This window comes from Condylostylus longicornis, unplaced genomic scaffold (assembly GCF_029603195.1).
Source record: "Condylostylus longicornis isolate FDR11 unplaced genomic scaffold, ASM2960319v2 ptg000539l, whole genome shotgun sequence".
In the NCBI taxonomy this organism is placed as follows: Eukaryota; Metazoa; Arthropoda; class Insecta; order Diptera; family Dolichopodidae; genus Condylostylus; species Condylostylus longicornis.
Window position 1 is genome coordinate 1 of NW_026578497.1, and position 19,843 is coordinate 19,843.

Sequence of the window (19,843 nt, forward strand, 5' to 3'; positions counted from 1 at the left end):
AATTGCACTGCCAAGTGTGGTGGTGCTCCTAGGGCGGGAGACAAGAGGATAGCATGCTTCTTAAGTCTGTGTCTCGTAGAACAAAGTCTCAAAAACCCATCACTTGAACCCCGCGACCACATGGTTAAGAGCCATGCGCTCTACCGACTGAGTTACAGCGGCTTCAATGTATTTGTTTAGCCATTTAGGATTAGTAGAATTAGTGGGGTTAGTCAACCTTGGCGGAATTTCAAAACAAAGCCACCGACAATAAAGCCACCGGCGGGGCTTGAACCCGCGACCACATGGTTAAGAGCCATGCGCTCTACCGACTGAGCTACAGCGGCTTCAATGTATTTGTTTAGCCATTTAGGATTAGTAGAATTAGTGGGGTTAGTAGCGTTAGTAATTCTATTCGATATCAAGATTTTATGTGATCACAAGTTCAATGGAATTCTATTTCATATTAAGATTTTATGGGATCACAAGTTCAATCGAAAATAAATATCAACCTTGGCGGAATTTCAAAACAAAGCCACCGACAATAAAGCCACCGGCGGGGCTTGAACCCGCGACCACATGATTAAGAGCCATGCGCTCTACCGACTGAGCTACAGCGGCTTCAATATATTTGTTTAGCCATTTAAGATTAGTAGGATTAGTGGGGTTAATAGCGTAATTCTCATGTGATCACAAGTTCAATGGAATTCTATTTCATATTAAGATTTTATGGGATCACAAGTTCAATCGAAAATAAATATCAACCTTGGCGGAATTTCAAAACAAAGCCACCGACAATAAGCCACCGGCGGGGCTTGAACCCCGCGACCACATGGTTAAGAGCCATGCGCTCTACGCGACTGAGTTACAGCGGCTTCAATGTATTTGTTTAGCCATTTAGGATTAGTAGAATTAGTGGGGTTAGTAGCGTTAGTAATTCTAGATTTTATGTGATCACAAGTTCAATGGAATTCTATTTCATATTAAGATTTTATGGGATCACAAGTTCAATCGAAAATAAATATCAACCTTAGCGGAATTTCAAAACAAAGCCACCGACAATAAAGCCACCGGCGGGGCTTGAACCCGCGACCACATGGTTAAGAGCCATGCGCTCTACCGACTGAGCTACAGCGGCTTCAATGTATTTGTTTAGCCATTTAGATTAGTAGGATTAGTGGGGTTAATAGCGTAATTCTCATGTGATCACAAGTTCAATGGAATTCTATTTCATTTAAGATTTTATGGGATCACAAGTTCAATCGAAAATAAATATCAACCTTGGCGGAATTTCAAAACAAAGCCACCGACAATAAAGCCACCGACAATAAAGCCACCGGCGGGGCTTGAACCCGCGACCACATGGTTAAGAGCCATGCGCTCTACCGACTGAGCTACAGCGGCTTCAATGTATTTGTTTAGCCATTTAAGATTAGTAGGATTAATGGGGTTAGTAGCGTAATTCTCTTGTGATCACAAGTTCAATGGAATTCTATTTCATATTAAGATTTTATGGGATCACAAGTTCAATCGAAAATAAATATCAACCTTGGCGGAATTTAAACAAAGCCACCGGCAATAAAACCACCGGTGGGGCTTGAACCCGCGACCACATGGTTAAGAGCCATGCGCTCTACCGACTGAGCTACAGCGGCTTCAATGTATTTGTTTAGCCGTTTAAGATTAGTAGGATTAGTGGGGTTAGTAGCGTAATTCTCATGTGATCACAAGTTCAATGGAATTCTATTTCATATTAAGATTTTATGGGATCACAAGTTCAATCGAAAATAATATCAACCTTGGCGGAATTTCAAAACAAAGCCACCGATAATAAAGCCACCGGCGGGGCTTGAACCCGCGACCACATGGTTAAGAGCCATGCACTCTACCGACTGAGCTACAGCAGCTTCAATTGTATTTGTTTAGCCATTTAGGATTAGTAGGATTAGTGGGGTTAGTAGCGTAATTCTCATGTGATCACAAGTTCAATGGAATTCTATTTCATATTAAGATTTTATGGGATCACAAGTTCAATCGAAAATAAATATCAACCTTGGCGGAATTTCAAAACAAAGCCACCGATAATAAAGCCACCGGCGGGGCTTGAACCCGCGACCACATGGTTAAGAGCCATGCGCTCTACCGACTGAGCTACAGCAGCTTCAATGTATTTGTTTAGCCATTTAGGATTAGTAGGATTAGTGGGGTTAGTAGCGTAATTCTCATGTGATCACAAGTTCAATGGAATTCTATTTCATATTAAGATTTTATGGGATCACAAGTTCAATCGAAAATAAATATCAACCTTGGCGGAATTTCAAAACAAAGCCACCGATAATAAAGCCACCGGCGGGGCTTGAAGCCGCGACCACATGGTTAAGAGCCATGCGCTCTACCGACTGAGCTACAGCGCTTCAATGTATTTGTTTAGCCATTTAGGATTAGTAGAATTAGTGGGGTTAGTAGCGTTAGTAATTCTATTCGATATCAAGATTTTATGTGATCACAAGTTCAATGGAATTCTATTTCATATTAAGATTTTATGGGATCACAAGTTCAATCGAAAATAAATATCAACCTTGGCGGAATTTCAAAACAAAGCCACCGACAATAAAGCCACCGGCGGAGCTTGAACCCGCGACCACATGGTTAAGAGCCATGCGCTCTACCGACTGAGCTACAGCGGCATTCAATGTATTTGTTTAGCCATTTAAGATTAGTAGGATTAGTGGGGTTAGTAGCGTTAGTAATTCTATTCGATATCAAGATTTTATGTGATCACAAGTTCAATGGAATTCTATTTCATATTAAGATTTTTATGGGATCACAAGTTCAATCGAAAATAAATATCAACCTTGGCGGAATTTCAAAACAAAGCCACCGACAATAAAGCCACCGGCGGGGCTTGAACCCGCGACCACATGGTTAAGAGCCATGCGCTCTACCGACTGAGCTACAGCGGCTTCAATATATTTGTTTAGCCGTTTAGGATTAGTAGGATTAGTGGGGTTAGTAGCGTAATTCCATTGGATACCAAGATTTCAAGTGATCACAAGTTCAATGGAATTCTATTTCATATTAAGATTTTATGGGATCACAAGTTCAATGGAGAATAAATATCAACCTTGGCGGAATTTCAAAACAAAGCCACCCGCAATAAGAGCCCGCGACCACATGGTTAAGAGCCATGCTGATATGATTCGCGGCCCAAAGCGTGGGAATGGTAATCATGGTTGCGATTGGGAGAAGAGTGCAAGTCCAGCAAATTCCGGAATTCAACACGTAGGTACCAGCAACAGAGAGCGTAGATACTGTTAACCATGCGGGACGATGTGTTAGCGAAGTAAGAAAACAGGGGGCAAAGCCATGGGAAAACACACTGAACTATAGAAACGTAGATAAAAAACCCGGTCAAAATCATTAAGACCACGAACGCAGGATACTTTAGGCATCTGAGGATGAAGCGATGCGTAAAGTACAAGATATAACCCCACAAGAGAAGGATAAACAACATACCCAGGAACTTAGGGTCATGGGTGTCTAGCGTGAGCAGCGTAGACAGGAAACTAGTGAAAACCAAAAGGAAGGAAGTCATCATTCTAACAGGGGAGAAACGAAGACCGTAGATCACAGTGTTGAGAAAATGTCACAAGCTTACGAGTTAGGGAGCTCAGACAACAATTGCACTGCTAAGTGTGGTGGTACTCCTAGGGCGGGAGACAAGAGGATAGCATGCTTGATTTCTTTTCCTGGTTTTCTTAAGTCTGTGTCTCGTAGAACAAAGTCTCAAAAACCCATCAGGGCCCCTCCAGACTTTGGAATCCGACGACGCTTCCTAGTGGGCTCGTCTGACAGTTGCTGTGGCGTAGACAGAGCTTCAAAGAACTCTTCGATTACTTCCCGGCATTTCTGCGGATCATACATATTAGAAACTTCTTTCTGCACCAAGTTCAGCCATTCTTTTTCTTGCGCTAAACCTTGTGGGGGCAAAATGAATTGGGCATCCTGTATGTGGACCTGTCGAAGATCATTCGTGAGGAGCGACTTTGCAATAGCTGTTTTCAGGGTAGGGAGAACTCGGTATTGGCGATAGAAAGAACCAGAGTTTCTAGGGGGACAAGTAGTGCACGGATTTCATGAATAACTTTTTGCAGATCCTCAGCTGGATTGGCGGGAGACGGTGCTGGACTGGTTGCAGAAGTTGCAAAGTTGGCGAATGGTTCAATTGCAGCACGAATTAGTTTGGTAGCATCTTCAATTGAAACAACGTTGATAGCGGAGGAGGACATTGTAACCATCCACACCGCTTTGGTTCCGCTTCACCGGACCACTGATATGATTCGCGGCCCAAAGCGTGGGAATGGTAATCATGGTTGCGATTGGGAGAAGAGTGCAAGTCCAGCAAATTCCGGAATTCAACACGTAGGTACCAGCAACAGAGAGCGTAGATACTGTTAACCATGCGGACGATGTGTTAGCGAAGTAAGAAAACAGGGGACAAAGCCATGGGAAAACACACTGAACTATAGAAACGTAGATAAAAAACCCGGTCAAAATCATTAAGACCACGAACGCAGGATACTTTAGGCATCTGAGGATGAAGCGATGCGTAAAGTACAAGATATAACCCCACAAGAGAAGGATAAACAACATACCCAGGAACTTAGGGTCATGGGTGTCTAGCGTGAGCAGCGTAGACAGGAAACTAGTGAAAACGGAGAGGAAGGAAGTCATCATTCTAACAGGGGAGAAACGAAGACCGTAGATCACAGTGTTGAGAAAATGTCATAAGCTTACAGGGAGCTCAGACAACAATTGCACTGCTAAGTGTGGTGGTACTCCTAGGGCGGGAGACAAGAGGATAGCATGCTTGATTTCTTTTCCTGGTTTTCTTAAGTCTGTGTCTCGTAGAACAAAGTCTCAAAAACCCATCACATGCACTCTACCGACTGATCTACAGCGGCTTCAATGTATTTGTTTAGCCGTTTAGGATTTGTAGGATTAGTGGGGTTAGTAGCGTAATTCTATTGGATACCAAGATTTCATGTGATCACAAGTTCAATGGAATTCTATTTCATATTAAGATTTTATGGGATCACAAGTTCAATCGAAAATAAATATCAACCTTGGCGGAATTTCAAAACAAAGCGACCGGCGGGGCTTGAACCCGTTACCACATGGTTAAGAGCCCTGCGCTCTACCGACTGATCTACAGCGGCTTCAATGTATTTGTTTAGCCGTTTAGGATTTGTAGGATTAGTGGGGTTAGTAGCGTAATTCTATTGGATACCAAGATTTCATGTGATCACAAGTTCAATGGAATTCTATTTCATATTAAGATTTTATGGGATCACAAGTTCAATCGAAAATAAATATCAACCTTGGCGGAATTTCAAAACAAAGCGACCGGCGGGGCTTGAACCCGTTACCACATGGTTAAGAGCCCTGCGCTCTACCGACTGAGCTACAGCGGCTTCAATGTATTTGTTTAGCCATTTAGGATTAGTAGGATTAGTGGGGTTAGTAGCGTTAGTAATTCTATTCGATATCAAGATTTTATGTGATCACAAGTTCAATGGAATTCTATTTCATATTAAGATTTTATGGGATCACAAGTTCAATCGAAAATAAATATCAACCTTGGCGGAATTTCAAAACAAAGCCACCGGCGGGGCTTGAACCCGTTACCACATGGTTAAGAGCCATGCGCTCTACCGACTGAGCTACAGCGGCTTCAATGTATTTGTTTAGCCATTTAGGATTAGTAGGATTAGTGGGGTTAGTAGCGTTAGTAATTCTATTCGATATCAAGATTTTATGTGATCACAAGTTCAATGGAATTCTATTTCATATTAAGATTTTATGGGATCACAAGTTCAATGGAGAATAAATATCAACCTTGGCGGAATTTCAAAACAAAGCCACCCGCAATAAGAGCCCGCGACCACATGGTTAAGAGCCATGCTGATATGATTCGCGGCCCAAAGCGTGGGAATGGTAATCATGGTTGCGATTGGGAGAAGAGTGCAAGTCCAGCAAATTCCGGAATTCAACACGTAGGTACCAGCAACAGAGAGCGTAGATACTGTTAACCATGCGGACGATGTGTTAGCGAAGTAAGAAAACAGGGGGCAAAGCCATGGGAAAACACACTGAACTATAGAACGTAGATAAAAAACCCGGTCAAAATCATTAAGACCACGAACGCAGGATACTTTAGGCATCTGAGGATGAAGCGATGCGTAAAGTACAAGATATAACCCCACAAGAGAAGGATAAACAACATACCCAGGAACTTAGGGTCATGGGTGTCTAGCGTGAGCAGCGTAGGACAGGAAACTAGTGAAAACGGAGAGGAAGGAAGTCATCATTCTAACAGGGGAGAAACGAAGACCGTAGATCACAGTGTTGAGAAAATGTCACAAGCTTACGAGTTAGGGAGCTCAGACAACAATTGCACTGCTAAGTGTGGTGGTACTCCTAGGGCGGGAGACAAGAGGATAGCATGCTTGATTTCTTTTCCTGGTTTTCTTAAGTCTGTGTCCTCGTAGAACAAAGTCTCAAAAACCCATCAGGGCCCCTCCAGACTTTGGAATCCGACGACGCTTCCTAGTGGGCTCGTCTGACAGTTGCTGTGGCGTAGACAGAGCTTCAAAGAACTCTTCGATTACTTCCCGGCATTTCTGCGGATCATACATATTAGAAAACTTCTTTCTGCACCAAGTTCAGCCATTCTTTTTCTTGCGCTAAACCTTGTGGGGGCAAAATGAATTGGGCATCCTGTATGTGGACCTGTCGAAGATCATTCGTGAGGAGCGACTTTGCAATAGCTGTTTTCAGGGTAGGGAGAACTCGGTATTGGCGATAGAAAGAACCAGAGTTTCTAGGGGGACAAGTAGTGCACGGATTTCATGAATAACTTTTTGCAGATCCTCAGCTGGATTGGCGGGAGACGGTGCTGGACTGGTTGCAGAAGTTGCAAAGTTGGCGAATGGTTCAATTGCAGCACGAATTAGTTTGGTAGCATCTTCAATTGAAACAACGTTGATAGCGGAGGAGGACATTGTACCATCCACACCGCTTTGGTTCCGCTTCACCGGACCACTGATATGATTCGCGGCCCAAAGCGTGGGAATGGTAATCATGGTTGCGATTGGGAGAAGAGTGCAAGTCCAGCAAATTCCGGAATTCAACACGTAGGTACCAGCAACAGAGAGCGTAGATACTGTTAACCATGCGGACGATGTGTTAGCGAAGTAAGAAAACAGGGGACAAAGCCATGGGAAAACACACTGAACTATAGAAACGTAGATAAAAAACCCGGTCAAAATCATTAAGACCACGAACGCAGGATACTTTAGGCATCTGAGGATGAAGCGATGCGTAAAGTACAAGATATAACCCCACAAGAGAAGGATAAACAACATACCCAGGAACTTAGGGTCATGGGTGTCTAGCGTGAGCAGCGTAGACAGGAAACTAGTGAAAACGGAGAGGAAGGAAGTCATCATTCTAACAGGGGAGAAACGAAGACCGTAGATCACAGTGTTGAGAAAATGTCATAAGCTTACAGGGAGCTCAGACAACAATTGCACTGCTAAGTGTGGTGGTACTCCTAGGGCGGGAGACAAGAGGATAGCATGCTTGATTTCTTTTCCTGGTTTTCTTAAGTCTGTGTCTCGTAGAACAAAGTCTCAAAAACCCATCACATGCACTCTACCGACTGATCTACAGCGGCTTCAATGTATTTGTTTAGCCGTTTAGGATTTGTAGGATTAGTGGGGTTAGTAGCGTAATTCTATTGGATACCAAGATTTCATGTGATCACAAGTTCAATGGAATTCTATTTCATATTAAGATTTTATGGGATCACAAGTTCAATCGAAAATAAATATCAACCTTGGCGGAATTTCAAAACAAAGCGACCGGCGGGGCTTGAACCCGTTACCACATGGTTAAGAGCCCTGCGCTCTACCGACTGAGCTACAGCGGCTTCAATGTATTTGTTTAGCCATTTAGGATTAGTAGGATTAGTGGGGTTAGTAGCGTTAGTAATTCTATTCGATATCAAGATTTTATGTGATCACAAGTTCAATGGAATTCTATTTCATATTAAGATTTTATGGGATCACAAGTTCAATCGAAAATAAATATCAACCTTGGCGGAATTTCAAAACAAAGCCACCGGCGGGGCTTGAACCCGTTACCACATGGTTAAGAGCCATGCGCTCTACCGACTGAGCTACAGCGGCTTCAATGTATTTGTTTAGCCATTTAGGATTAGTAGGATTAGTGGGGTTAGTAGCGTTAGTAATTCTATTCGATATCAAGATTTTATGTGATCACAAGTTCAATGGAATTCTATTTCATATTAAGATTTTATGGGATCACAAGTTCAATCGAAAATAAATATCAACCTTGGCGGAATTTCAAAACAAAGCCACCGGCGGGGCTTGAACCCGCGACCACATGGTTAAGAGCCATGCGCTCTACCGACTGAGCTACAGCGGCTTCAATGTATTTGTTTAGCCATTTAGGATTAGTAGAATTAGTGGGGTTAGTAGCGTTAGTAATTCTATTCGATATCAAGATTTTATGTGATCACAAGTTCAATGGAATTCTATTTCATATTAAGATTTTATGGGATCACAAGTTCAATCGAAAATAAATATCAACCTTGGCGGAATTTCAAAACAAAGCCACCGGCGGGGCTTGAACCCGCGACCACATGGTTAAGAGCCATGCGCTCTACCGACTGAGCTACAGCGGCTTCAATGTATTTGTTTAGCCATTTAGGATTAGTAGAATTAGTGGGGTTAGTAGCGTTAGTAATTCTATTCGATATCAAGATTTTATGTGATCACAAGTTCAATGGAATTCTATTTCATATTAAGATTTTATGGGATCACAAGTTCAATCGAAAATAAATATCAACCTTGGCGGAATTTCAAAACAAAGCCACCGACAATAAAGCCACCGGCGGGGCTTGAACCCGCGACCACATGGTTAAGAGCCATGCGCTCTACCGACTGAGCTACAGCGGCTTCAATGTATTTGTTTAGCCATTTAAGATTAGTAGGATTAGTGGGGTTAGTAGCGTTAGTAATTCTATTCGATATCAAGATTTTATGTGATCACAAGTTCAATGGAATTCTATTTCATATTAAGATTTTATGGGATCACAAGTTCAATCGAAAATAAATATCAACCTTGGCGGAATTTCAAAACAAAGCCACCGACAATAAAGCCACCGGCGGGGCTTGAACCCGCGACCACATGGTTAAGAGCTATGCGCTCTACCGACTGAGCTACAGCGACTTCAATATATTTGTTTAGCCGTTTAGGATTAGTAGGATTAGTGGGGTTAGTAGCGTAATTCCATTGGATACCAAGATTTCAAGTGATCACAAGTTCAATGGAATTCTATTTCATATTAAGATTTTATGGGATCACAAGTTCAATGGAGAATAAATATCAACCTTGGCGGAATTTCAAAACAAAGCCACCCGCAATAAGAGCCCGCGACCACATGGTTAAGAGCCATGCACTCTACCGACTGATCTACAGCGGCTTCAATGTATTTGTTTAGCCGTTTAGGATTTGTAGGATTAGTGGGGTTAGTAGCGTAATTCTATTGGATACCAAGATTTCATGTGATCACAAGTTCAATGGAATTCTATTTCATATTAAGATTTTATGGGATCACAAGTTCAATCGAAAATAAATATCAACCTTGGCGGAATTTCAAAACAAAGCGACCGGCGGGGCTTGAACCCGTTACCACATGGTTAAGAGCCCTGCGCTCTACCGACTGAGCTACAGCGGCTTCAATGTATTTGTTTAGCCATTTAGGATTAGTAGGATTAGTGGGGTTAGTAGCGTTAGTAATTCTATTCGATATCAAGATTTTATGTGATCACAAGTTCAATGGAATTCTATTTCATATTAAGATTTTATGGGATCACAAGTTCAATCGAAAATAAATATCAACCTTGGCGGAATTTCAAAACAAAGCCACCGGCGGGGCTTGAACCCGTTACCACATGGTTAAGAGCCATGCGCTCTACCGACTGAGCTACAGCGGCTTCAATGTATTTGTTTAGCCATTTAGGATTAGTAGGATTAGTTGGGTTAGTAGCGTTAGTAATTCTATTCGATATCAAGATTTTATGTGATCACAAGTTCAATGGAATTCTATTTCATATTAAGATTTTATGGGATCACAAGTGTCGAAAATAAATATCAACCTGGCGGAATTTCAAAACAAAGCCACCGGCGGGGCTTGAACCCGCGACCACATGGTTAAGAGCCATGCGCTCTACCGACTGAGCTACAGCGGCTTCAATGTATTTGTTTAGCCATTTAAGATTAGTAGGATTAGTGGGGTTAATAGCGTAATTCTCATGTGATCACAAGTTCAATGGAATTCTATTTCATATTAAGATTTTATGGGATCACAAGTTCAATCGAAAATAAATATCAACCTTGGCGGAATTTCAAAACAAAGCCACCGACAATAAAGCCACCGGCGGGGCTTGAACCCGCGACCACATGGTTAAGAGCCATGCACTCTACCGACTGAGCTACAGCGGCTTCAATGTATTTGTTTAGCCATTTAAGATTAGTAGGATTAGTGGGGTTAGTAGCGTAATTCCATTGGATACCAAGATTTCAAGTGATCACAAGTTCAATGGAATTCTATTTCATATTAAGATTTTATGGGATCACAAGTTCAATGGAGAATAAATATCAACCTTGGCGGAATTTCAAAACAAAGCCACCCGCAATAAGAGCCCGCGACCACATGGTTAAGAGCCATGCACTCTACCGACTGATCTACAGCGGCTTCAATGTATTTGTTTAGCCGTTTAGGATTTGTAGGATTAGTGGGGTTAGTAGCGTAATTCTATTGGATACCAAGATTTCATGTGATCACAAGTTCAATGGAATTCTATTTCATATTAAGATTTTATGGGATCACAAGTTCAATCGAAAATAAATATCAACCTTGGCGGAATTTCAAAACAAAGCCACCGGCGGGGCTTGAACCCGTTACCACATTGTTAAGAGCCATGCGCTCTACCGACTGAGCTACAGCGGCTTCAATGTATTTGTTTAGCCATTTAGGATTAGTAGGATTAGTGGGGTTAGTAGCGTTAGTAATTCTATTCGATATCAAGATTTTATGTGATCACAAGTTCAATGGAATTCTATTTCATATTAAGATTTTATGGGATCACAAGTTCAATCGAAAATAAATATCAACCTTGGCGGAATTTCAAAACAAAGCCACCGACAATAAAGCCACCGGCGGGGCTTGAACCCGCGACCACATGGTTAAGAGCCATGCGCTCTACCGACTGAGCTACAGCGGCTTCAATGTATTTGTTTAGCCATTTAAGATTAGTGGGATTAGTGGGGTTAGCAGCGTAATTCTCTTGTGATCACAAGTTCAATGGAATTCTATTTCATATTAAGATTTTATGGGATCACAAGTTCAATCGAAAATAAATATCAACCTTGGCGGAATTTCAAAACAAAGCCACCGACAATAAAGCCACCGGCGGGGCTTGAACCCGCGACCACATGGTTAAGAGCCATGCGCTCTACCGACTGAGCTACAGCGGCTTCAATGTATTTGTTTAGCCATTTAAGATTAGTGGGATTAGTGGGGTTAGTAGCGTAATTCCATTGGATACCAAGATTTCATGTGATCACAAGTTCAATGGAATTCTATTTCATATTAAGATTTTATGGGATCACAAGTTCAATCGAAAATAAATATCAACCTTGGCGGAATTTCAAAACAAAGCCACCGACAATAAAGCCACCGGCGGGGCTTGAACCCGCGACCACATGGTTAAGAGCCATGCGCTCTACCGACTGAGCTACAGCGGCTTCAATGTATTTGTTTAGCCATTTAAGATTAGTAGGATTAGTGGGGTTAGTAGCGTAATTCTCTTGTGATCACAAGTTCAATGGAATTCTATTTCATATTAAGATTTTATGGGATCACAAGTTCAATCGAAAATAAATATCAACCTTGGCGGAATTTCAAAACAAAGCCACCGACAATAAAGCCACCGGCGGGGCTTGAACCCGCGACCACATGGTTAAGAGCCATGCGCTCTACCGACTGAGCTACAGCGGCTTCAATGTATTTGTTTAGCCATTTAAGATTAGTAGGATTAGTGGGGTTAGTAGCGTAATTCTCTTGTGATCACAAGTTCAATGGAATTCTATTTCATATTAAGATTTTATGGGATCACAAGTTCAATCGAAAATAAATATCAACCTTGGCGGAATTTCAAAACAAAGCCACCGGCAATAAAACCACCGGTGGGGCTTGAACCCGCGACCACATGGTTAAGAGCCATGCGCTCTACCGACTGAGCTACAGCGGCTTCAATGTATTTGTTTAGCCGTTTAGGATTAGTAGGATTAGTGGGGTTAGTAGCGTAATTCCATTGGATACCAAGATTTCATGTGATCACAAGTTCAATGGAATTCTATTTCATATTAAGATTTTATGGGATCACAAGTTCAATCGAAAATAAATATCAACCTTGGCGGAATTTCAAAACAAAGCCACCGACAATAAAGCCACCGGCGGGGCTTGAACCCGCGACCACATGGTTAAGAGCCATGCGCTCTACCGACTGAGCTACAGCGGCTTCAATGTATTTGTTTAGCCATTTAAGATTAGTAGGATTAGTGGGGTTAATAGCGTAATTCTCATGTGATCACAAGTTCAATGGAATTCTATTTCATTTAAGATTTTATGGGATCACAAGTTCAATCGAAAATAAATATCAACCTTGGCGGAATTTCAAAACAAAGCCACCGACAATAAAGCCACCGGCGGGGCTTGAACCCGCGACCACATGGTTAAGAGCCATGCGCTCTACCGACTGAGCTACAGCGGCTTCAATGTATTTGTTTAGCCATTTAAGATTAGTAGGATTAATGGGGTTAGTAGCGTAATTCTCTTGTGATCACAAGTTCAATGGAATTCTATTTCATATTAAGATTTTATGGGATCACAAGTTCAATCGAAAATAAATATCAACCTTGGCGGAATTTCAAAACAAAGCCACCGGCAATAAAACCACCGGTGGGGCTTGAACCCGCGACCACATGGTTAAGAGCCATGCGCTCTACCGACTGAGCTACAGCGGCTTCAATGTATTTGTTTAGCCGTTTAAGATTAGTAGGATTAGTGGGGTTAGTAGCGTAATTCTCATGTGATCACAAGTTCAATGGAATTCTATTTCATATTAAGATTTTATGGGATCACAAGTTCAATCGAAAATAAATATCAACCTTGGCGGAATTTCAAAACAAAGCCACCGATAATAAAGCCACCGGCGGGGCTTGAACCCGCGACCACATGGTTAAGAGCCATGCACTCTACCGACTGAGCTACAGCAGCTTCAATGTATTTGTTTAGCCATTTAGGATTAGTAGGATTAGTGGGGTTAGTAGCGTAATTCTCATGTGATCACAAGTTCAATGGAATTCTATTTCATATTAAGATTTTATGGGATCACAAGTTCAATCGAAAATAAATATCAACCTTGGCGGAATTTCAAAACAAAGCCACCGATAATAAAGCCACCGGCGGGGCTTGAACCCGCGACCACATGGTTAAGAGCCATGCGCTCTACCGACTGAGCTACAGCAAGCTTCAATGTATTTGTTTAGCCATTTAGGATTAGTAGGATTAGTGGGGGTTAGTAGCGTAATTCTCATGTGATCACAAGTTCAATGGAATTCTATTTCATATTAAGATTTTATGGGATCACAAGTTCAATCGAAAATAAATATCAACCTTGGCGGAATTTCAAAACAAAGCCACCGACAATAAAGCCACCGGCGGGGCTTGAACCCGCGACCACATGGTTAAGAGCCATGCGCTCTACCGACTGAGCTACAGCGGCTTCAATGTATTTGTTTAGCCATTTAAGATTAGTAGGATTAGTGGGGTTAGTAGCGTTAGTAATTCTATTCGATATCAAGATTTTATGTGATCACAAGTTCAATGGAATTCTATTTCATATTAAGATTTTATGGGATCACAAGTTCAATCGAAAATAAATATCAACCTTGGCGGAATTTCAAAACAAAGCCACCGACAATAAAGCCACCGGCGGGGCTTGAACCCGCGACCACATGGTTAAGAGCCATGCGCTCTACCGACTGAGCTACAGCGGCTTCAATATATTTGTTTAGCCGTTTAGGATTAGTAGGATTAGTGGGGTTAGTAGCGTAATTCCATTGGATACCAAGATTTCAAGTGATCACAAGTTCAATGGAATTCTATTTCATATTAAGATTTTATGGGATCACAAGTTCAATGGAGAATAAATATCAACCTTGGCGGAATTTCAAAACAAAGCCACCCGCAATAAGAGCCCGCGACCACATGGTTAAGAGCCATGCTGATATGATTCGCGGCCCAAAGCGTGGGAATGGTAATCATGGTTGCGATTGGGAGAAGAGTGCAAGTCCAGCAAATTCCGGAATTCAACACGTAGGTACCAGCAACAGAGAGCGTAGATACTGTTAACCATGCGGACGATGTGTTAGCGAAGTAAGAAAACAGGGGGCAAAGCCATGGGAAAACACACTGAACTATAGAAACGTAGATAAAAAACCCGGTCAAAATCATTAAGACCACGAACGCAGGATACTTTAGGCATCTGAGGCGATGCGTAAAGTACAAGATATAACCCCACAAGAGAAGGATAAACAACATACCCAGGAACTTAGGGTCATGGGTGTCTAGCGTGAGCAGCGTAGACAGGAAACTAGTGAAAACGGAGAGGAAGGAAGTCATCATTCTAACAGGGGAGAAACGAAGACCGTAGATCACAGTGTTGAGAAAATGTCACAAGCTTACGAGTTAGGGAGCTCAGACAACAATTGCACTGCTAAGTGTGGTGGTACTCCTAGGGCGGGAGACAAGAGGATAGCATGCTTGATTTCTTTTCTTGGTTTTCTTAAGTCTGTGTCTCGTAGAACAAAGTCTCAAAAACCCATCAGGGCCCCTCCAGACTTTGGAATCCGACGACGCTTCCTAGTGGGCTCGTCTGACAGTTGCTGTGGCGTAGACAGAGCTTCAAAGAACTCTTCGATTACTTCCCGGCATTTCTGCGGATCATACATATTAGAAACTTCTTTCTGAAGATCATTCGTGAGGAGCGACTTTGCAATAGCTGTTTTCAGGGTAGGGAGAACTCGGTATTGGCGATAGAAAGAACCAGAGTTTCTAGGGACAAGTAGTGCACGGATTTCATGAATAACTTTTTGCAGATCCCCAGCTGGATTGGCGGGAGACGGTGCTGGACTGGTTGCAGAAGTTGCAAAGTTGGCGAATGGTTCAATTGCAGCACGAATTAGTTTGGTAGCATCTTCAATTGAAACAACGTTGATAGCGGAGGAGGACATTGTACCATCCACACCGCTTTGGTTCCGCTTCACCGGACCACTGATATGATTCGCGGCCCAAAGCGTGGGAATGGTAATCATGGTTGCGATTGGGAGAAGAGTGCAAGTCCAGCAAATTCCGGAATTCAACACGTAGGTACCAGCAACAGAGAGCGTAGATACTGTTAACCATGCGGACGATGTGTTAGCGAAGTAAGAAAACAGGGGGCAAAGCCATGGGAAAACACACTGAACTATAGAAACGTAGATAAAAAACCCGGTCAAAATCATTAAGACCACGAACGCAGGATACTTTAGGCATCTGAGGATGAAGCGATGCGTAAAGTACAAGATATAACCCCACAAGAGAAGGATAAACAACATACCCAGGAACTTAGGGTCATGGGTGTCTAGCATCATTCTAACAGGGGAGAGAAACGAAGACCGTAGATCACAGTGTTGAGAAAATGTCACAAGCTTACGAGTTAGGGAGCTCAGACAACAATTGCACTGCTAAGTGTGGTGGTACTCCTAGGGCGGGAGACAAGAGGATAGCATGCTTGATTTCTTTTCCTGGTTTTCTTAAGTCTGTGTCTCGTAGAACAAAGTCTCAAAAACCCATCACATGCACTCTACCGACTGATCTACAGCGGCTTCAATGTATTTGTTTAGCCGTTTAGGATTTGTAGGATTAGTGGGGTTAGTAGCGTAATTCTATTGGATACCAAGATTTCATGTGATCACAAGTTCAATGGAATTCTATTTCATATTAAGATTTTATGGGATCACAAGTTCAATCGAAAATAAATATCAACCTTGGCGGAATTTCAAAACAAAGCGACCGGCGGGGCTTGAACCCGTTACCACATGGTTAAGAGCCCTGCGCTCTACCGACTGAGCTACAGCGGCTTCAATGTATTTGTTTAGCCATTTAGGATTAGTAGGATTAGTGGGGTTAGTAGCGTTAGTAATTCTATTCGATATCAAGATTTTATGTGATCACAAGTTCAATGGAATTCTATTTCATATTAAGATTTTATGGGATCACAAGTTCAATCGAAAATAAATATCAACCTTGGCGGAATTTCAAAACAAAGCCACCGGCGGGGCTTGAACCCGTTACCACATGGTTAAGAGCCATGCGCTCTACCGACTGAGCTACAGCGGCTTCAATGTATTTGTTTAGCCATTTAGGATTAGTAGGATTAGTGGGGTTAGTAGCGTTAGTAATTCTATTCGATATCAAGATTTTATGTGATCACAAGTTCAATGGAATTCTATTTCATATTAAGATTTTATGGGATCACAAGTTCAATCGAAAATAAATATCAACCTTGGCGGAATTTCAAAACAAAGCCACCGGCGGGGCTTGAACCCGCGACCACATGGTTAAGAGCCATGCGCTCTACCGACTGAGCTACAGCGGCTTCAATGTATTTGTTTAGCCATTTAGGATTAGTAGAATTAGTGGGGTTAGTAGCGTTAGTAATTCTATTCGATATCAAGATTTTATGTGATCACAAGTTCAATGGAATTCTATTTCATATTAAGATTTTATGGGATCACAAGTTCAATCGAAAATAAATATCAACCTTGGCGGAATTTCAAAACAAAGCCACCGACAATAAAGCCACCGGCGGGGCTTGAACCCGCGACCACATGGTATAAGAGCCATGCGCTCTACCGACTGAGCTACAGCGGCTTCAATGTATTTGTTTAGCCATTTAAGATTAGTAGGATTAGTGGGGTTAGTAGCGTTAGTAATTCTATTCGATATCAAGATTTTATGTGATCACAAGTTCAATGGAATTCTATTTCATATTAAGATTTTATGGGATCACAAGTTCAATCGAAAATAAATATCAACCTTGGCGGAATTTCAAAACAAAGCCACCGACAATAAAGCCACCGGCGGGGCTTGAACCCGCGACCACATGGTTAAGAGCCATGCGCTCTACCGACTGAGCTACAGCGGCTTCAATGTATTTGTTTAGCCATTTAGGATTAGTAGGATTAGTGGGGTTAGTAGCGTTAGTAATTCTATTCGATATCAAGATTTTATGTGATCACAAGTTCAATGGAATTCTATTTCATATTAAGATTTTATGGGATCACAAGTTCAATCGAAAATAAATATCAACCTTGGCGGAATTTCAAAACAAAGCCACCGGCGGGGCTTGAACCCGTTACCACATGGTTAAGAGCCATGCGCTCTACCGACTGAGCTACAGCGGCTTCAATGTATTTGTTTAGCCATTTAGGATTAGTAGGATTAGTGGGGTTAGTAGCGTTAGTAATTCTATTCGATATCAAGATTTTATGTGATCACAAGTTCAATGGAATTCTATTTCATATTAAGATTTTATGGGATCACAAGTTCAATCGAAAATAAATATCAACCTTGGCGGAATTTCAAAACAAAGCCACCGGCGGGGCTTGAACCCGCGACCACATGGTTAAGAGCCATGCGCTCTACCGACTGAGCTACAGCGGCTTCAATGTATTTGTTTAGCCATTTAGGATTAGTAGAATTAGTGGGGTTAGTAGCGTTAGTAATTCTATTCGATATCAAGATTTTATGTGATCACAAGTTCAATGGAATTCTATTTCATATTAAGATTTTATGGGATCACAAGTTCAATCGAAAATAAATATCAACCTTGGCGGAATTTCAAAACAAAGCCACCGACAATAAAGCCACCGGCGGGGCTTGAACCCGCGACCACATGGTTAAGAGCCATGCGCTCTACCGACTGAGCTACAGCGGCTTCAATGTATTTGTTTAGCCATTTAAGATTAGTAGGATTAGTGGGGTTAGTAGCGTTAGTAATTCTATTCGATATCAAGATTTTATGTGATCACAAGTTCAATGGAATTCTATTTCATATTAAGATTTTATGGGATCACAAGTTCAATCGAAAATAAATATCAACCTTGGCGGAATTTCAAAACAAAGCCACCGACAATAAAGCCACCGGCGGGGCTTGAACCCGCGACCACATGGTTAAGAGCCATGCGCTCTACCGACTGAGCTACAGCGACTTCAATATATTTGTTTAGCCGTTTAGGATTAGTAGGATTAGTGGGGTTAGTAGCGTAATTCCATTGGATACCAAGATTTCAAGTGATCACAAGTTCAATGGAATTCTATTTCATATTAAGATTTTATGGGATCACAAGTTCAATGGAGAATAAATATCAACCTTGGCGGAATTTCAAAACAAAGCCACCCGCAATAAGAGCCCGCGACCACATGGTTAAGAGCCATGCACTCTACCGACTGATCTACAGCGGCTTCAATGTATTTGTTTAGCCGTTTAGGATTTGTAGGATTAGTGGGGTTAGTAGCGTAATTCTATTGGATACCAAGATTTCATGTGATCACAAGTTCAATGGAATTCTATTTCATATTAAGATTTTATGGGATCACAAGTTCAATCGAAAATAAATATCAACCTTGGCGGAATTTCAAAACAAAGCGACCGGCGGGGCTTGAACCCGTTACCACATGGTTAAGAGCCCTGCGCTCTACCGACTGAGCTACAGCGGCTTCAATGTATTTGTTTAGCCATTTAGGATTAGTAGGATTAGTGGGGTTAGTAGCGTTAGTAATTCTATTCGATATCAAGATTTTATGTGATCACAAGTTCAATGGAATTCTATTTCATATTAAGATTTTATGGGATCACAAGTTCAATCGAAAATAAATATCAACCTTGGCGGAATTTCAAAACAAAGCCACCGGCGGGGCTTGAACCCGTTACCACATGGTTAAGAGCCATGCGCTCTACCGACTGAGCTACAGCGGCTTCAATGTATTTGTTTAGCCATTTAGGATTAGTAGGATTAGTTGGGTTAGTAGCGTTAGTAATTCTATTCGATATCAAGATTTTATGTGATCACAAGTTCAATGGAATTCTATTTCATATTAAGATTTTATGGGATCACAAGTGTCGAAAATAAATATCAACCTTGGCGGAATTTCAAAACAAAGCCACCGGCGGGGCTTGAACCCGCGACCACATGGTTAAGAGCCATGCGCTCTACCGACTGAGCTACAGCGGCTTCAATGTATTTGTTTAGCCATTTAAGATTAGTAGGATTAGTGGGGTTAATAGCGTAATTCTCATGTGATCACAAGTTCAATGGAATTCTATTTCATATTAAGATTTTATGGGATCACAAGTTCAATCGAAAATAAATATCAACCTTGGCGGAATTTCAAAACAAAGCCACCGACAATAAAGCCACCGGCGGGGCTTGAACCCGCGACCACATGGTTAAGAGCCATGCACTCTACCGACTGAGCTACAGCGGCTTCAATGTATTTGTTTAGCCATTTAAGATTAGTAGGATTAGTGGGGTTAGTAGCGTAATTCCATTGGATACCAAGATTTCAAGTGATCACAAGTTCAATGGAATTCTATTTCATATT

General features: G+C 41.8%; 35 non-coding genes across 35 annotated transcripts; all 35 read right to left on the bottom strand.

The window, feature by feature from the left end:
- Window positions 1–253: 253 nt before the first annotated feature.
- Trnak-cuu (transfer RNA lysine (anticodon CUU)) lies at window positions 254–326 on the bottom strand. The gene has a single exon. It is a non-coding gene; the product is annotated as a tRNA-Lys (tRNA).
- Window positions 327–527: 201 nt separating this feature from the next.
- Window positions 528–600, bottom strand: Trnak-cuu (transfer RNA lysine (anticodon CUU)). The gene has a single exon. It is a non-coding gene; the product is annotated as a tRNA-Lys (tRNA).
- Window positions 601–1,044: 444 nt separating this feature from the next.
- Trnak-cuu (transfer RNA lysine (anticodon CUU)) lies at window positions 1,045–1,117 on the bottom strand. Its single transcript has one exon. It is a non-coding gene; the product is annotated as a tRNA-Lys (tRNA).
- A 193-nt stretch (window positions 1,118–1,310) lies between these two features.
- Window positions 1,311–1,383, bottom strand: Trnak-cuu (transfer RNA lysine (anticodon CUU)). Its single transcript has one exon. It is a non-coding gene; the product is annotated as a tRNA-Lys (tRNA).
- Window positions 1,384–1,561: 178 nt separating this feature from the next.
- On the bottom strand, window positions 1,562–1,634 carry Trnak-cuu (transfer RNA lysine (anticodon CUU)). The gene has a single exon. It is a non-coding gene; the product is annotated as a tRNA-Lys (tRNA).
- A 179-nt stretch (window positions 1,635–1,813) lies between these two features.
- Window positions 1,814–1,886, bottom strand: Trnak-cuu (transfer RNA lysine (anticodon CUU)). Its single transcript has one exon. It is a non-coding gene; the product is annotated as a tRNA-Lys (tRNA).
- A 181-nt stretch (window positions 1,887–2,067) lies between these two features.
- Window positions 2,068–2,140, bottom strand: Trnak-cuu (transfer RNA lysine (anticodon CUU)). The gene has a single exon. It is a non-coding gene; the product is annotated as a tRNA-Lys (tRNA).
- A 453-nt stretch (window positions 2,141–2,593) lies between these two features.
- Trnak-cuu (transfer RNA lysine (anticodon CUU)) lies at window positions 2,594–2,666 on the bottom strand. The gene has a single exon. It is a non-coding gene; the product is annotated as a tRNA-Lys (tRNA).
- Window positions 2,667–2,869: 203 nt separating this feature from the next.
- Trnak-cuu (transfer RNA lysine (anticodon CUU)) lies at window positions 2,870–2,942 on the bottom strand. The gene has a single exon. It is a non-coding gene; the product is annotated as a tRNA-Lys (tRNA).
- Window positions 2,943–8,417: 5,475 nt separating this feature from the next.
- Window positions 8,418–8,490, bottom strand: Trnak-cuu (transfer RNA lysine (anticodon CUU)). Its single transcript has one exon. It is a non-coding gene; the product is annotated as a tRNA-Lys (tRNA).
- A 186-nt stretch (window positions 8,491–8,676) lies between these two features.
- On the bottom strand, window positions 8,677–8,749 carry Trnak-cuu (transfer RNA lysine (anticodon CUU)). The gene has a single exon. It is a non-coding gene; the product is annotated as a tRNA-Lys (tRNA).
- Window positions 8,750–8,950: 201 nt separating this feature from the next.
- Window positions 8,951–9,023, bottom strand: Trnak-cuu (transfer RNA lysine (anticodon CUU)). Its single transcript has one exon. It is a non-coding gene; the product is annotated as a tRNA-Lys (tRNA).
- A 201-nt stretch (window positions 9,024–9,224) lies between these two features.
- Window positions 9,225–9,297, bottom strand: Trnak-cuu (transfer RNA lysine (anticodon CUU)). The gene has a single exon. It is a non-coding gene; the product is annotated as a tRNA-Lys (tRNA).
- A 949-nt stretch (window positions 9,298–10,246) lies between these two features.
- Trnak-cuu (transfer RNA lysine (anticodon CUU)) lies at window positions 10,247–10,319 on the bottom strand. The gene has a single exon. It is a non-coding gene; the product is annotated as a tRNA-Lys (tRNA).
- Window positions 10,320–10,499: 180 nt separating this feature from the next.
- Trnak-cuu (transfer RNA lysine (anticodon CUU)) lies at window positions 10,500–10,572 on the bottom strand. Its single transcript has one exon. It is a non-coding gene; the product is annotated as a tRNA-Lys (tRNA).
- A 709-nt stretch (window positions 10,573–11,281) lies between these two features.
- Window positions 11,282–11,354, bottom strand: Trnak-cuu (transfer RNA lysine (anticodon CUU)). The gene has a single exon. It is a non-coding gene; the product is annotated as a tRNA-Lys (tRNA).
- Window positions 11,355–11,534: 180 nt separating this feature from the next.
- On the bottom strand, window positions 11,535–11,607 carry Trnak-cuu (transfer RNA lysine (anticodon CUU)). Its single transcript has one exon. It is a non-coding gene; the product is annotated as a tRNA-Lys (tRNA).
- Window positions 11,608–11,804: 197 nt separating this feature from the next.
- On the bottom strand, window positions 11,805–11,877 carry Trnak-cuu (transfer RNA lysine (anticodon CUU)). Its single transcript has one exon. It is a non-coding gene; the product is annotated as a tRNA-Lys (tRNA).
- A 180-nt stretch (window positions 11,878–12,057) lies between these two features.
- Window positions 12,058–12,130, bottom strand: Trnak-cuu (transfer RNA lysine (anticodon CUU)). The gene has a single exon. It is a non-coding gene; the product is annotated as a tRNA-Lys (tRNA).
- Window positions 12,131–12,310: 180 nt separating this feature from the next.
- Trnak-cuu (transfer RNA lysine (anticodon CUU)) lies at window positions 12,311–12,383 on the bottom strand. Its single transcript has one exon. It is a non-coding gene; the product is annotated as a tRNA-Lys (tRNA).
- Window positions 12,384–12,580: 197 nt separating this feature from the next.
- On the bottom strand, window positions 12,581–12,653 carry Trnak-cuu (transfer RNA lysine (anticodon CUU)). The gene has a single exon. It is a non-coding gene; the product is annotated as a tRNA-Lys (tRNA).
- Window positions 12,654–12,832: 179 nt separating this feature from the next.
- Window positions 12,833–12,905, bottom strand: Trnak-cuu (transfer RNA lysine (anticodon CUU)). Its single transcript has one exon. It is a non-coding gene; the product is annotated as a tRNA-Lys (tRNA).
- Window positions 12,906–13,085: 180 nt separating this feature from the next.
- On the bottom strand, window positions 13,086–13,158 carry Trnak-cuu (transfer RNA lysine (anticodon CUU)). Its single transcript has one exon. It is a non-coding gene; the product is annotated as a tRNA-Lys (tRNA).
- A 180-nt stretch (window positions 13,159–13,338) lies between these two features.
- Window positions 13,339–13,411, bottom strand: Trnak-cuu (transfer RNA lysine (anticodon CUU)). The gene has a single exon. It is a non-coding gene; the product is annotated as a tRNA-Lys (tRNA).
- Window positions 13,412–13,591: 180 nt separating this feature from the next.
- Trnak-cuu (transfer RNA lysine (anticodon CUU)) lies at window positions 13,592–13,665 on the bottom strand. The gene has a single exon. It is a non-coding gene; the product is annotated as a tRNA-Lys (tRNA).
- Window positions 13,666–13,846: 181 nt separating this feature from the next.
- Trnak-cuu (transfer RNA lysine (anticodon CUU)) lies at window positions 13,847–13,919 on the bottom strand. Its single transcript has one exon. It is a non-coding gene; the product is annotated as a tRNA-Lys (tRNA).
- A 201-nt stretch (window positions 13,920–14,120) lies between these two features.
- Window positions 14,121–14,193, bottom strand: Trnak-cuu (transfer RNA lysine (anticodon CUU)). Its single transcript has one exon. It is a non-coding gene; the product is annotated as a tRNA-Lys (tRNA).
- A 2,569-nt stretch (window positions 14,194–16,762) lies between these two features.
- On the bottom strand, window positions 16,763–16,835 carry Trnak-cuu (transfer RNA lysine (anticodon CUU)). Its single transcript has one exon. It is a non-coding gene; the product is annotated as a tRNA-Lys (tRNA).
- Window positions 16,836–17,036: 201 nt separating this feature from the next.
- Window positions 17,037–17,110, bottom strand: Trnak-cuu (transfer RNA lysine (anticodon CUU)). Its single transcript has one exon. It is a non-coding gene; the product is annotated as a tRNA-Lys (tRNA).
- A 201-nt stretch (window positions 17,111–17,311) lies between these two features.
- Window positions 17,312–17,384, bottom strand: Trnak-cuu (transfer RNA lysine (anticodon CUU)). Its single transcript has one exon. It is a non-coding gene; the product is annotated as a tRNA-Lys (tRNA).
- Window positions 17,385–17,829: 445 nt separating this feature from the next.
- Trnak-cuu (transfer RNA lysine (anticodon CUU)) lies at window positions 17,830–17,902 on the bottom strand. Its single transcript has one exon. It is a non-coding gene; the product is annotated as a tRNA-Lys (tRNA).
- A 201-nt stretch (window positions 17,903–18,103) lies between these two features.
- Window positions 18,104–18,176, bottom strand: Trnak-cuu (transfer RNA lysine (anticodon CUU)). The gene has a single exon. It is a non-coding gene; the product is annotated as a tRNA-Lys (tRNA).
- Window positions 18,177–18,377: 201 nt separating this feature from the next.
- On the bottom strand, window positions 18,378–18,450 carry Trnak-cuu (transfer RNA lysine (anticodon CUU)). The gene has a single exon. It is a non-coding gene; the product is annotated as a tRNA-Lys (tRNA).
- Window positions 18,451–19,400: 950 nt separating this feature from the next.
- Trnak-cuu (transfer RNA lysine (anticodon CUU)) lies at window positions 19,401–19,473 on the bottom strand. The gene has a single exon. It is a non-coding gene; the product is annotated as a tRNA-Lys (tRNA).
- A 180-nt stretch (window positions 19,474–19,653) lies between these two features.
- On the bottom strand, window positions 19,654–19,726 carry Trnak-cuu (transfer RNA lysine (anticodon CUU)). The gene has a single exon. It is a non-coding gene; the product is annotated as a tRNA-Lys (tRNA).
- Window positions 19,727–19,843: the final 117 nt, after the last annotated feature.